A 16,041-nucleotide genomic window follows, 5' to 3' on the forward strand; every position below is an offset into this window, starting at 1 on the left:
CTGTGTACCATGGTGTCCATCAGTGTGGTGCCCTGTGTACCATGGTGTCCATCGGTGTGGTGCCCTGTGTACCATGGTGTCCATCAGTGTGGTGCCCTGTGTACCATGGTGTCCGTCCGTGGTGTGTCGTCACCTAAAATGTGGGCAGACGTTGTCGTAGTGTGTGAAGTTTCTTTTGTATATTTTGAGTGAGTTCAGAAACTAACGAACATTTATTTTTTTTAGAATCTTTACTTTGATGATATATTTATTAATATTATTAATTGTAAACAGCCAATTTAAAAAATATAAGAAAATGGGAGTTTTCGTTCTTTAAAAAAAAAAAAAAAAAAAAAAAAATTCGCGTTGGTGTTGTACTTTATGGTTCAAGTGTGGTGCCAGGTGAAAACAGCACAGGCCCACGAATTCACGTAAAATTCCGTTGCACACCCCAACCACGCACCTCCCTCCCACACACCGACACAAACTTAGAACTTTTAATTCAGTGCAATGTACATCTTTTTTGTGTTTTTTCCCCCTCCAAAAGGTCCGTCGACCCTCTTGGCCGAGAGAGTGGGAATGCAACTTTGGCAAGACACTCCCCATTATAATCCAATTCCAGCCCAGATAATCGGGCCAGCAGTTGTTGCCTGCTCTGCTGTTCTCATGGTCATGGTCGGACACGGCTGACTGCCATACATAATTTATTGTCACAATAGATCTCTCTGTGTGGAATTCGGGCTGCTCTCCCCAGGGATAAGCGCTATACCATTGTACAATGCCAGTCATACATGCTACCTGTATGCATATATCTCTATCTCTCTACATCTCTATCTTTTTTCACCCTGCAAGTGTTGTGTATATCATGCCAGCTAGCCGACAGTTTCACTTTCAGTTTCTCAAGGAGGCGTCACTGCGTTCGGACAAATCCATATACGCCACACCACATCTGCAAGACAGATGTCTGACCAGCAGCATAACCCAACGCGGTAAGTCAGGCTTTGAGTGCATGTTTATATATTTTGTGAACCTGTCAGAGGGGATTTTTTCTGCAGTTTTGCCACAGAACAACACTGTCGTTGCCATGGGTTCTTTTCTAGTGCACAAAGTGTGTGCTGCAGCTAACTGACAGCTCATTCATAAGTCTACCGTGCGTTCCGGTCAGCTAGCTGTAGTATGGTGTGATTTCATGCAGTGGTAAGTCTTTTCCGTGTCTAAATCCGGCCGCCGGGGAGTTATTCCCCTTTGCATTGGCACTGGGTTCCTGTTTCCATGACAACGCTCTGCGGTGTCGCTGACTGAGCGAAATTTGTTTTGACATGTATGAGACAGCATGGGGCAGTGGAGAAACTGAGAGAGAGAGACAGACAGACAGACAGACAGACAATCAGAGTGCGAGAGAAAGAGAGAGAGAGAAAGAGAGAGGCAGAGGAACGAAACGAAAGGAAATGTTACCAGGGTAATGAGATAAGCAAGTACACAGCTTTCTTCCACCCAGCCCTGGACATAAAAAAAACACGCACTAAGACGCAAATAATTATATCAAGCATAAAAAAAAAAAAATTTAAGTACTAGATTGAGAAGGGTGGGGGGGTGGGAAGAAATAATCCATAGACCCTAAACAAAATTACATACACACTCGCCCACTCGGGAAAAAATGTTACAAAGGGAGATAAAAAAACAACAACCCAAACAAAAACAACAACAACAACAAAAAACCCCATAAACGTCAGGCATCATATACTACTCACACAGAGACAAACTGGGACAGTGAGACAACCAAACATCATCAGAAAAAACCCCAAAAATACACAGTTATTGACTTGAAGAGAATAAATCAGTTATTGTGATGTGTTACTTGTGAATTTAGGTTCTTAAAAAGGAAAATTTGTGTGCTGATTTAAATGAGCTGATACTGCTTTTATTTTTAGCATATTCTGGAAAGGAGTTCCAAAGTGTCCCCCCCTGAGTATGCCAGACTAGTTTTAAACAGAACGATTCGAGAGAGAGAGAGAGAGAGAGAGAGAGAGAGAGAGAGAGAGAGAGAGAGAGAGCAGTGTGAATCCCTACTTTATACTAATCAAATTTGATTTTCTTTCTTTCTTTCTTTTTAACGACAGGCTAAGGGTTTCTCTCTCTCTCTCTCTCTCTCTCTCTCTCTCTCACACACACACACACATCAAATGACATGAAATTATACTTAAAGGCATAATAACACACGCACACACACACAGAAAGACAAAACAGACATATAAACAAACACACACACACACACACACACACACACACACAGAGGAACCTACCAGTATGGTTCAGATCTTCTGTAAATTTTGAAGAGCAGACAATCCCCCGAGCCTGGATGAAATGGTTATCCCGCTTTCTGGATGGCGCGGCAAACTCCAACAGACAGAGCCATCACCTCCTCTGGCAAATCATTCGGCAGCGTTTCGTCACAAGGGACTTCAGGAGAAAAATCTGAGGTCACAAAGAGGTGAAAAACGACGTCACACACACACACACACACAAACCTGACGTCAGTTCTGAGAGAAACTGACCTTGGAAAAAGACAAGAAAAAAAAAGAGGATGTGATCTCTCTCTCTCTCTCTCTCTCTCTCCTAAATTCAGGAACCAATTCAATCCGGCAATTTTTGTTGTGCATGTATGAAACTATAGTACCATGAGTAGTATGAAACTATATTACCATGAGTAGATGTTGTGGCCCAATTTCAATGGATTTATGCTCTAATTTTGTACTTATTTTTCTCAATTTTGATCCGGATTCAGTCACTGAACTGCCGCCATCTTGCTTTTTCTGTTTTTCTCCCACAAACCATGAAAATGTAACCAGTGGGTGCAATAATTTAGGACGCTAAAACAGGATATATATATATATATATATATATATATATATATATATGTCAAGAAAGATTATTAGTAGAACATAGCCACACTTTCCTGAGATTTGATTACACACACACACACACACACACACACACATACACAAATCGCGGACTTTTGATTAACGAAGTGATGTCACAATAAACTTGTCACATCCACAAGTGATGTCACGACTATGTGTTTAAATTCTGATACGATTCGTGTCGCAGCTTACAGCTACTGGACCAACTGTCAGTATGATTTGATTATTTTCCTCAGGTACAAAAATATCCATCGTCTTGTGCACAGAGAACATCACAGCGAAAAGCTCTTCAGCTGTGTATCGTCGTTGTGTTAGAAATCTTTTACTGCTCAGCAGATGTGGTGTAGCGCATATGGATTTGCCCGAACGCAGTGACGCCTCCTTGAGTGTCTGAACTGAACTGAACTTACTTCGTAACAAACTGCTGACGCAATAGTATCCTGCATTCCGACACAGGTCTCTCTCTCTCTCTCTTTCAACGTCTCTCTCTGGCATCGAACAGATTGCGAAATGTTACGTCGTGAGTGTTGTTGAACTTGGTTGGTTTGTGTTGCAGATTCATCGCGTGTCACATCAAGTTTATCTATCATTCTTTTTAATGTTACCCCATTCAGTAAGGGGCTTTGGCTTTCATCTGAAAATCTTTAAATCTCTCTCTCTGTGTGTGTGTGTGTGTGTGTGTGTGTGTGTGTGTAAGAAGGCAACATCCAACGGAACTGAATCAGCTCTGAGAACACCAGAAGGTTTTACATTGCCGAACACTACTGATAGCGAGGATCAATTCCGACTCGGGTCGTCGTTATGCCAATATTTGATCAAGTCAATCACACACACACACACACAGACACACACACACACACACACACACCCCACACTGCTCTGTCGTCGTCTACCTCTTTTTCCTACCTCCAACCGCCGCCACCACACCACCAGCACTACAGCACCAACCACCACACAAATTCCACCACCTTGTGGTCAGCTTCGCGTCCAGTTCTTGGTCCTCAACGCTGCGTGAAACTGTGATTGTGATTGTCCTTCTCTTTCTGTCTCTCTCTTTCTCTTTCCCTCCCTCCCTCCCTCTCTCCCTCTAACACTGGTATCGCCGATGTCAGACTGTGACTGCCTTGTCGCCGCTATTGCTGCTGTGGTATGCCGTGCCGTGCCGTGCCGTGCCGTGCCGTGCCGTGGTGGTAGAGGGGACGATGGTTGCTGTAAACACCTTGACGTACGTCGCTTGTCGCTGGACGGGAGCTGTGCTGTGCTGTGCTGTGCTGTGCTGTGCTGTGCTGTGCGTCATTGTATTGTCCTGCTGGCTGGCCTGGCATGTCATGGCTATTGTCATTGTTGTTGATGCTGCTGCTGCTATTGTGTTTTGCTTTTTTATATTCCTTCACGTCCTGGCTACAGTTGTTGCTGCTGCTGTTGCTCCTGTTACTATTGTTGTTGCTACTGCTGTCATCATTGTTGCTGCTAGTGCTGTTGTTGCTGCTGCAGCTATTGTTTATTTGTTTCCTTCTTTATATATATATATATATGCATGTTCTGGCCACTGTTGTGGCTGCTGCTGTTGCTCCGGTTATGTTCTTGTTGCGACTGTTGTCATTATTGTTGCTGCAATTGTTGTTGTTGCTGCTGCTGCTATTGTCTGTTTGTTTTCTTCTTTTTATATTATATATTCCCGCGTGTCCTGGCTATGGTTGTTGCTACTGCTGTCATTATTGCTGCTGCTATTGTTGTTGTTGTTGCTATAGCTCCTGTTATATTGTTATTATTGTTGTTGCTACAGCTGTCATTATTGCTGCTGCTATTGTTGCGTGTGTGTGTGTGTGTGTGTGTGTGTGTGTGTGTGTGTGTGTGTGTGTGTGTGAGAGAGAGAGAGAGAGAGAGAGAGAGAGAGAAGAAGAAGAAGAAGAAGAAAACTTGTAGCAAAGATTAAATGCAAGCACGTGTGTGCGCGTGGAATATACAGAACACACACACACACACACACACACACACACACACACACACACACACACACACACACAAAGGGAGAGATAGCATGGGTGTGGTTTAGATGAGATTGTGGTGGGGGTAGAGAGTTGCTGAGAGGGAGAGAGGAGAGAAAGGTGTTTCCACGTGTTCGCGTGTGGCCGCTTTTCAGGTTGAGCAGTGGCCAACTTCAGCCATCACATCAAAGGCCGGCGTTGACTGTTAACCAACCAGCCAGCTCAGCAAACAAGGAAATGAAACTATAAAAAGAGAGCCCCGCGCAATGCGTGTACATTGCGCCCGCTGAAGAACTCATGAGAACGATAGTTCTTCTTGGCAAAGTGTGCAGAAAATTTGACGTGGGTTCAATTGGCAGCACTTGTCGCCAGGCTATATACATAGTGAGTCTCTCCTTCAGGATAGAACTGGTACATGTCCTGCAAAGATATCTCTTGTGGTTTGAAAAATAACACAGTTTTGCAATGTATAGATAGGATAGTACTCTTTCTGCACCGAAAAATCTGATGTAATGATCAATGCAGCACGGTACAGTATAGTGGAATACAGTACAGCACAGTGTCAGTACAGCACAGTACAGTACAGTACAGTACAAATTCCATACAATAAGATAAGATAAGAATAACTTTATTATCACCAACTGGAGAAATTTGGTCAGGTGCATTATCACAACATAGACAAGTAAACAACATGGGGACCATAACTGTAAAAGTCAACAACAACTTTTACGAATATTACGAAGATACAAATGTAAAAAAATATCACATACACCGTTTCATACATACATCCACACACTGCAGGTAATAACTAGTATTCTTAATGTAAAAACAGAAAGAATTAAGAAACATTATTTGAATATAATTATAAACATAGCCTACTATACTGCGAATTGATTATAATAGACAGATAAGAATAAAGGTAAATTGCGGAAAACCGCAACCAGATAATCAGCACACATCCGCACCCACCCACCCCACACCCACCCCACACACGCGGATTACTTGATTAAACAAGAGTAATAAACATATGTTCTCAAATAAAAGCATTTCACATATTCGCTTTTAAAAACATTGCAATTAATGTGCACTGTGCTAAGATGCCAGACAGCATGATACAACTCAATACCATGCAATGTAATGTATGATGATTTTGTCGGACTATGACTAGCAGAACAGGCATCTGCCATCCAAGCTGTCTGGGCTTGAATCTGAACACAGTGATGAGTGTCTTGCCCAAGTTACATCCACGCTCTCTTGGGCCAAAAGGGTTTTAGGACAGTCAGCGTTGGTGTGGTTCCCAAAGACCAACGAGCCCTCCCCCACCCCCATCCCTCCAAGTCTGCAGCACTAAGAGCCAATGATATTTTATCTCCTAGCTTGAGAGTCATAGTCCTCCACAAAAGACTGAGCAAGCTGTAAATGAATTCCCATTGTAGCGGAGACACCATCCGTCATACAGCTCTCGCTTTGCTGTTGGCCCAACTGTAAGTTTAATTCATTCAGTCTCTGATGTAAGCCGTAAAATGCAATATAGAAATCCAATCTATAATTGTTTACTCTTTTGATGGCACAGTTAAGTGTTACATAACAGTACAGCCGATGAAAGGGCAGTGGTCATAGTCGCAACACAGCTGAGTGGAATTCAGTCCAAACCAAACCTAATCAACCCAACACAATACAATACAATACAGTACAATACAGTGCAATACAACACAATACAATATGATACAACACAACACAACGCAACACAATACAATATGATACAATACAATGTAATACAATACAATAGTGTACAAAAATACAGCACAATCCAACACAATACAATACAATAAAAACCACAACACAATGCTGCTCACTGTTTCGTCAACTCTGTTGCAGATTACCATTGTCAAGAAGACAACAGCTTGCAGTTTGGACACATTCACTGACCTTAAGGAAAATCTGAACATGACGAAGTGGAAGGAGGTTGATGCCTCACAGAAGGCCGAAGGTGAAGGTCGTTTGTGCGTCATCCCGTTGCAAATACGTCACATTCGTCGAATGTCACTCTCGGTGAAAAACGTAAAAATGATGAACAACAATTTACATTCGAGGATTTGCTAATGAAATGTTGTCAGCGTTTCTACTGCTCAGTTAAATGCCAGAATCTTCAACTTGATGAAAGCAGGCAGATTCGAAAGAAGAAGAAAGCTTAGTTTGGTGCGGTTCTAGTGAAGTCCAAGTTCTGATTTACTTCAGTTTATTCATTAGTTCTGATTTACTTCAGTTTATTCATTAGTTTACTTCAGTTTATTCATTAGTTCTGATTTACTTCAGTTTATTCATTAGTTCCGATTTACTTCAGTTTATTCATTAGTTTACTTCAGTTTATTCATTAGTTCCGATTTACTTCAGTTTATTCATTAGTTTACTTCAGTTTATTCATTAGTTCTGATTTACTTCAGTTTAATCATTAGTTGACTTCAGTTTATTCATTAGTTCTGATTTACTTCAGTTTATTCATTAGTTTACTTCAGTTTAATCATTAGTTCCGATTTACTTCAGTTTATTCATTAGTTTACTTCAGTTTATTCATTAGTTCTGATTTACTTCAGTTTATTCATTAGTTTACTTCAGTTTATTCATTAGTTCAGAGTTACTTCAGTTTATTCATTAGTTCTGATTTACTTCAGTTTATTCATTAGTTCCAATTTACTTCAGTTTATTCATTAGTTCTGATTTACTTCAGTTTAGTCATTAGTTCTGAGTTATTTCAGTTTATTCATTAGTTTACTTCAGTTTATTCATTAGTTCCGATTTACTTCAGTTTATTCATTAGTCCTGATTTACTTCAGTTTATTCATTAGTTTACTTCATTTTATTCATTAGTTCCGATTTACTTCAGTTTATTCATTAGTTCCGATTTACTTCAGTTTATTCATTAGTTCTGATTTACTTCAGTTTATTCATTAGTTTACCTCAGTTTATTCATTAGTTCCGATTTACTTCAGTTTATTCATTAGTTTACTTCAGTTTATTCATTAGTTTACTTCAGTTTATTCATTAGTTTACTTCATTTTATTCATTAGTTTACTTCAGTTTGTTCATTGTTTCACGTTCCTTTTCTCTCGTATAATTCCTGTTAAACTATTGTTTCTGGTTCAGACCATAATTTCCTCTAAATAAATCTCTCTCTTTTACATACTGGAGCTTTCTCCTTGCTTCGTATTGTTCTTGACAAATGATAGCGTTTCTGATATTCCAGGTAAATGATTTTTTTATGCCAAACCAAATTTGAGAGACGTTTCTTTCTTAACTTCAAAAATAGTTCGCAACCTTGGTGTTTACTTAGACCAGACTCTATCTTTTGAACGGCAGATTTCTTCGATCTGTCAGATATGTTACCTTGAGTTACGAAGAATAGGCTCTATTCGACACTTTCTGTCTCTATTCGGCACTTTCTGTCTCAGGATGCAACAAAAACCCTTTTCTGTTCCTTGGTCCTATCTAGGCTTGACGACTGTAATTCTTTGTAAATTCATCAAGGAATCCCCCCAAAGTCCATATCACAATTCCAAGAATTGACTTGTTCAAATCCAGTCTGGTTTACTCAGGCGCCACCCTATGGAACTCACTCCCAGAAGCAATTAAACAACACCATTGCCCAACCACCTTAAAAAAAACATTGCCTTTCCCACCTTATGCCATAATGTGTAATGTATATCGTTCATTTTATTGATACTGTTTGTCAAATGTGTATGGTTGACAGAACCTTCCTCACCCTCTATCACCCATTCTGATGTGTAATGCGGTGTGTGTTGTGTGTGTTTGTTTCTTTGATTTTGTTCATTTTTTTCCTGTGCATTTTATTAACACCATGCTAGTGCCTGTATGCCATGTGTGTGTGTGTGTGTGTGTGTGTGTGTGTGTGTGTGTGTGTGTGTGTGTGTGTGTGTGTGTGTGTTGTTTTGTTTTGATTTATGCATATTTTTTCCTCTGTTGTGTATCTCTACTCACACCATACTTTCATTTTATTAAATATTGTGTAGTGTAGACCCTATTCAGGGCGGGGACTGGATGTAAAAAAGCACACCAGTGCTTATCTATTATCCTCGAAATAAAGAATTTGTCTTGTCTTGTCTTGTCTTTGCTTGTTGGATGCCCCAACTACTTGTTATCCAGACTTCAGAGAGTCCAAAACCATGCTGCAGGGCTTATCTTCTTCCGCTCTCCCAAATCTGCTCATATCACTCCTCTCCTTTACTCCCTCCACTGGCTTCCTATTGAGAAAAGAATAAAATACAAACTCTCTCTTCTGTGCTACAAATTTATGATTGGCATGTCTCCTTACTTTTCTGAGCTTCTGCATTACAACTCTCCATCTCGCCAGCTCCGGTCATCAGGAGGTGATGACTGTCTCTGAAAAATTCCCTCCTGCAGAACCAGATCATATGGAAATCGTACTTTCTCTTTCCAGGCTGCTTCCGCATGGAACTCACTCCCGTTTCCTGTCCGTCCTGCTGTTTCTTGCCCTTCTTTCAAAACCTCTTTGAAAATTCATTTATTTCCAGCCATTCAAATCAGTAAATGCTGAATGTGCTCTTTGTGTTGATCTGTATGTATCTGTGATGATTTTGGCGTGTTTTTCGTGATACCTGGTTCCCTGGTGTTTATTTTCGACAATGGTAAATGTGATGTGCTTTGTTTTGCTGTGATTTGCACCTGTGTGATTTGAGACTGATGGCGCCTGTGTCGATTTTCATATTCTTATGTCACTTAGTCTTGCATAATTTATGTATATTTTAGCTAACATCATGTGCAACTGTGTTGATTTTGTACATATTTTACACTTAGTCTTAAATTTTTTTATTATTTTTTTTTTTATTGTAAAGTGCGGTGAGCCCCATCTGTGATGGGAGTACTGTGCTATATAAGCCTGCATTTTATCATTATTATTATTATTGTTGTTGTTGTTGTTGTTGTTGACACTGTCTCAACATTACCTTTAGCAGCAGATGTTAGCACGATGATTGTTAAACATTATTCTGCCACGCAACACAATCACACCAAGACTGAATGCTTGCTATGATTCTCAGCCTTTATTATTGCACCCCAAAAAACTGATTCCAGCAAAAACAAAAAATCAAGGCAGGAAAATGTATACATCACACTATAATAATACACACACACAAACAAGATCGAGTGATTAAACAGCTTGTAGTAAATGAACATCCTCTGTCCCAAATTATGATGTCTTCTTTCTTGGCGAAAATCATCTGTGTCAAACCAAAAGGTCTTCTTTACCGTTGAACACTCTCTGTCTCATACTAAAAGGTCTTCTTTACCGTTGAACACTCTCTGTCTCATACTAAAAGGTCTTCTTTACCGTTGAACACCCTCTGTCCTTTTCTAAAAGGTCTTGTTTACCGTTGAACACCCTCTGTCCTTTTCTAAAAGGTCTTGTTTACCGTTGAACACCCTCTGTGTCATGCTAAAAGGTTTTGTTTACCGTTGAACACCCTCTGTCCTATACTAAAAGGTCTTCTTTACCGTTGAACACTCTCTGTCTCATACTAAAAGGTCTTCTTTACCGTTGAACACTCTCTGTCTCATACTAAAAGGTCTTCTTTACCGTTGAACGCCCTCTGTGTCATTCTAAAAGGTCTTCTTTACCGTGGAACACCCTCTGTCTCATACTAAAAGGTCTTCTTTACCGTTGAACACCCTATGTGTCATACTAAAAGGTCTTCTTTACCGTTGAACGCCCTCTGTATAATACTAAAAGGTCTATTTTACCGTTGAACGCCCTCTGTCTCATACTAAAAGGTCTTCTTTACCGTTGAACGCCCTCTGTGTCATTCTAAAAGGTCTTCTTTACCGTGGAACACCCTCTGTCTCATACTAAAGTCTCCAGGAAGAGCGAAATGCTGAGTCGAGGTTCGCTTCTGAAAACATCAGACCTGATCTCAGCCAACTTCCCCTGGTTCCATCCAAAGAACGTAGTCTATACAGTCCAAAAAACAGCTCTCCATTGCATTCAAAGTTAAGGAAGAAACCTCTCTCTGTGAACTTCTTCATGTGCACAATCCTTTTCAACTGATGAGATCTATCACTTTTTGTGTTTGCTTAAATTTGCCTGAAGTTAGGTGGTTTCGAAAACACACGGAATACGATGCTTGATATGTCTATTTCCTAAACCACGTCAAATTCGTTTCAATTCCTTATATATATATAATTTCAGCCAAATTATGTAGACTGTTTGCGGCGACCAAAAACAGGAGGCACATGCTATGCTGACAACTTTCTATATATCTGCCATCAGCAATAATACGAATAATATAAGGCACAATGAGTGATGATTGCAAACAAGTATTTTTCCGGCTAACACAGTCCGCTACAAACAGAAACAAACGATAGTGAACGCAGATATTTTACTGTCAACACGCAAAACAGCTATAGAAATAAATGTTTTTATCATATGTCGACTTCAAAATGTTGCAGTGAGACAGATTTGTCATTGGGGAAATGATTTTAAACAAAGCCACAAAAAATCTTGATAGCACTCTGATTTTCCAAACCCTTGACTTCCTTCAAATCCTTTCTTGATTAAAACAGAATTCTGCATAATCTTTATTTTGTTCACTTTTGTGACTGTTTCATGTGTATCTGCAGGTATTTGTGGGTGTCAGATCTTATGTAGCTGTCCTGATCTTTGTATTGTTTGTTTTCTTTCTTTATTCATTAAGTTTTTTTGTGTGTGTTTTTGTTTTGCTAATTTTAATGTGGTTTCTTTTACTGAGTTCCATTCACAGATACAGTAAACATATCTGAAAGTGCATAATGTAACATGGCTGAAACAGCAACAACAACAACAAAACCAACAACAAAACAAAAACAAAACCCTGCAACCACTCAAATTATGAATGTACAAGCCAGCATCCAATCAGGAACAACGACACATCAGGTGATAGGTCACAGGCAAGGCTATCCACCAATTTAATTATCGCAGTTCGTAAATTCCTGTCAACCAATCAGAACCTACTGCAGTTGGTAACATTCAGCATGAACGTGAATGCCGGTGATCTTATGGTCCTTCAGCAGGAGCCATGCTGTGCCGATGTTCTTCAGAGGGTCCTGGTTCTTGGCTGTGAACTCTATGATGACAGTCATTGGATCTTTTTCTGGAAATGGCGTGATATGGTACCTGTAGGAGTTGAAGCTGATCGGAAGGCGATTTGGGGAGACCACGTACTCTTTGTAACCTGTGGTAAGGAGAGCACAGAGAGAGAGAGAGACCCACACACACACACACACACACACACACACACACACACACATGCACGCACACACACACACAGACACACACACACACACACACACACACACACACATATATATATATATATATATATATATTTGAGAGAGAGAGAGCGAGAGAGAGAGAGATACTGATACGGATAATTTATTCAAGTATAGGCAATTGCCCCTCATGAAAGGGTACATACACATGATCATACAACAAAACCAAAAGAAATACACGGTCATATCATCAAGAACAAACTTCAGAATTCTAAGACATCATAGTCGATCGCAGTCTGAATGCTTTAAACAGATTGACAAACTGCCACGGCTAGAAGCCATGAGTAACGCTAATCTGACGGAAATTTATAGAAATTGGATGATATGTACCTTATTCTTGAGTCATGCAAGACAGGACAAGTTAGGACGAAATGTACTTAATTTTCTTCCTCCTTGTTGCAAAGTTTGCACATCAGATCAGTTGCGTTGTATGTTATGTATCGGCAATAGTGTACTGCAATATCAGAAATATAATGCCTAGTGTCGATCAATGTTTAAAAGTAAATGCGTTTTGACATCCGGTACAGTGCAGAATGTTCTGTAAACATCAGATATCTCGCTAATACTAACATGAAAATCCCATTCCTGCCATATGTGTGCAACTACTGTTTATTTAAACACTCTGAGAAATTCATCAATACTCTCTTCGCCTTGGTTTAACCAAACGTAAGCAAATCCAAACATATACAATTTATAGCAGATGTTTGAAATCCAGTTTCTTTTGTCAAGTGCATCCAGATCGAGCAAAGTTCGATATGATTTGTGTGGTAATCTAGACTCATGCATTCTCGTTAACTTTAGCCAATAACTAATACATCTTATACATGGATTCATACAAATAGGGTACCTGTTTGTTTCTCCATATACAAAATCGTTTGGTGTTCGTATTTCTACTCCTAAAAGTCTCTCGAGCGCAAACAAATGCCCTTTTCAAAATGAAATGCTGCATTATCTAAGCCCCAAATCCCAGTGCCATATTGTAACATGGGTTGAACTTGTGAATCAAATAACAAGCATTCAGGGATTTTTTTCAACTTGTATATTGTCTGTAGAGTACACAAGGTGTTTTTGGCTGTAATGGCTTTGTCACCACATGCTGACGATAGACTAACCCGCCCCCCCCCCCCCCCCACACACACACTCATGTTAAGACAACAGGAACAGGATATTGCACAACAGTATTTACAAATGAAAACATCCAACAAATAAAAGGTATATATTACTAAAATGACATGCACGCACGCACACACACAAACACACACACACACACGCACACACACACACACACGCACACGTTAAGACCATAATGTATTGTACAACAATACATTTATAAAAACATCCAGGGAATAAATCGTATATATAAGTAAAATGCACACACACACACACACACACACACACACACACACACACACACACACACACACACACACACACACACACACACACCTCACACACACACATACACATGGATGTAGGCACGTATGCACGCACATAACATATGTCACGCCAATAAAATCAGTACATTAACATTAAGATACATGAAATCCAAGTTTAAAAAAAAATCACTTCCGATCACACACAGAGAAACACTTGACCGTGCTCACCCACTCAGTCCCACATGCACTCATAATGTCTGCTCCCATTCACACGTATGCTTGTGAAGTTCAGGTGTTGCTGTGGCGAGGGGGTGGGGGGTGAGGGGGGTTCACACATGAGTTAGTGTATTGGAAATCTGTTAGTTTAGCACCACATTTAACTCTGGCTTTGACACTGACATACATGCTGTGAATACATCTATAAAGCTTACTTTTGACTCCATTCTTCTAGAGTATACGCCATAGTAATTTTGTGTCTTCAGAATCGAAAGCCTTTCCGAAATCGATGAATGCAACATAACATTTACGATTCAGACAGAACTGTTTCTTTATCAGTGCTAACAGCGTAAACATTTGAAGAACAGCAGAACAACCCTTTTTAAACCCTGCGTGGTGCTCACCTGTCATTAATTTCTTTTACCCACTCTTGAAGCCTGTTGTTGATAATTGTATTACATATTTTACTGCTCATGTCACACAGTGTATTCCTCTATGATTGATTACCTGATTGACTTCGCCCTTTTTAAATAAAGGAAGAACATTACAGTCACGCCAACTATCTGGGTTTGTTTTTGTTGTTTTTATTTTCATAATGATAATTATAAGTATTTACACAGCGCTGAATCTTGTAAAGAGACACATTAAAGCGCTTTCACACCAGTCATTAACACACATACATAACTCTAAACTTGAGAAACTGAAGACAAAGAAAAGTTAGGGGAGGGAGGATGTCTTGTGAAGAGGTGGGTCTTAAGGCCAGACTTCAAAGCTGAGTGAGACCTGGCAAAGCGAAAGAGGAAGTTCATTCCAAATGAAAGGTCCTGAGACAGAGAAAGAACGGCGGCCGAGTGTTTGAATCTGGGAATGCGCTAACAGAGTGGATCCGAAGCCGATCATAGAGAGCGAGACGGGGTGTAGAGGTGAAGGCAGCCATATACAGAGAGAGGGGCAGATTTGTGAATACATTTGTAACATAGTGCTGATCTTGTACTTTATTCTGTGTGAGACAGTGGAGATGTCGCAAAAGAGGAATGATGTGCTCAGATCTTTTCTTTCTGAGGACGAGTCGGGCAGCAGAGTTTTGTATGCGCTGAAGGGACTGAATGGATGAAGCAGGCAACCAGACAATAGAGAGTTACAGTAGTCAAGGCGAGAGAGAATGAGAGAAACGACAAGTCTACATGCTGCGTTGGTGGAAAGATATTTCCGAATAGAACCGATGCGCTGCAATTGACAATAGCAGGATTGATATGTCTGACTGATAAATATTTGCATGGACAGCGTGTTGTCAAGGACAACGCGGAGGTTCCTGACTGAGCTGGAAAGAGGAATGGATGTACTGCCAAGTTTATTTGTGTCAGTTTTGATGGAAGAAAGTTTTTGTTTAGTTCCGAATAAAATTGTTTCGGTTTTGCCCGCGTTCAATTGTAACTCATTTTGAGTAAGCCAGTTCTGAATGTCAAGGGAGCAGTCAGATGTTTTTTGTAGCCACACCCCCAACCCAGTCTGTCCTTCATTTTATCGAATACCTGTGTGCTCTTTTACGAAATACCGAATGTCTCCAGAATCACACTGAATGTAGCAAGAACAGATTAACCAAACCTGGAAATGTCAGCAACAGGTTTTGTGCAATGATGATTTAAATCTGGTTTGGCATGAAAATATTACTTGGATTATCAGAAACGCTATCATTTATCAAAAGCGCAACGAAGCAATGATTTAGCTCCAGTAAGAAAAAACAACAGAAGATTAGTGTAAAACGAAATTATGGTCTCAGCCAGAAACAATGATTTAACAGGAATTATACGAAAGAAGAGGAAAATGAAACAATAATTTAACTGAAGTAAATCGGAACTTTGGACTTCACCAGAACCGCACCAAACTAAGCTTTCAACTGAGCAGTAGGAACGCCGACAACATTCCATTGGCAAACTCTCGAATGTAACTTGTTCATTTTTACGTATTTTCACCAAGAGTGACATTCGACGACAGTGACGTATTTGCAACGGGATGACGCACAAACGACCTTCACCTTCGGCCTTCTGTGAGGCATCAACCTCTTTCCACTTCTTCATGTCCAGGCGTTCGGACATGTTGTCCATGTCGCTTGTGGGACTGTGAGCTGCTGTCTCCTTGACAATGTTAATCTGCAACAGTGTTGACGAAACAGTGAGCAGCATTGTGTTGGACTGGATTGTATTGTATTGTATTGTATTGTGT

The 16,041-nt window shown here is 40.1% G+C and overlaps 1 protein-coding gene and 1 long non-coding RNA gene across 2 annotated transcripts in view; both read right to left on the reverse strand.

The window, feature by feature from the left end:
- The window catches only part of LOC143275501 (uncharacterized), a 49,303-nt gene extending 45,343 nt beyond the window's left edge, over positions 1-3,960 (reverse strand). Inside the window, exons 1-2 of the mRNA XM_076579653.1 lie at positions 3,807-3,960; positions 2,283-2,454 (exon numbers count right to left, since the gene is read on the reverse strand). The gene's annotated coding sequence lies outside the window, so the exon portion shown is untranslated. The remainder of the gene's footprint in view (positions 1-2,282; positions 2,455-3,806) is intronic.
- Positions 3,961-11,832: 7,872 nt separating this feature from the next.
- Positions 11,833-15,964, reverse strand: LOC143275296 (uncharacterized). The gene is made up of 2 exons (XR_013053419.1): positions 15,854-15,964; positions 11,833-12,129 (listed from the first exon to the last, which is right to left on the reverse strand). It is a non-coding gene; the product is annotated as an uncharacterized LOC143275296 (long non-coding RNA).
- Positions 15,965-16,041: the final 77 nt, after the last annotated feature.

The sequence above is a fragment of the Babylonia areolata genome, chromosome 30 (genome assembly GCF_041734735.1).
Source record: "Babylonia areolata isolate BAREFJ2019XMU chromosome 30, ASM4173473v1, whole genome shotgun sequence".
In the NCBI taxonomy this organism is placed as follows: Eukaryota; Metazoa; Mollusca; class Gastropoda; order Neogastropoda; family Buccinidae; genus Babylonia; species Babylonia areolata.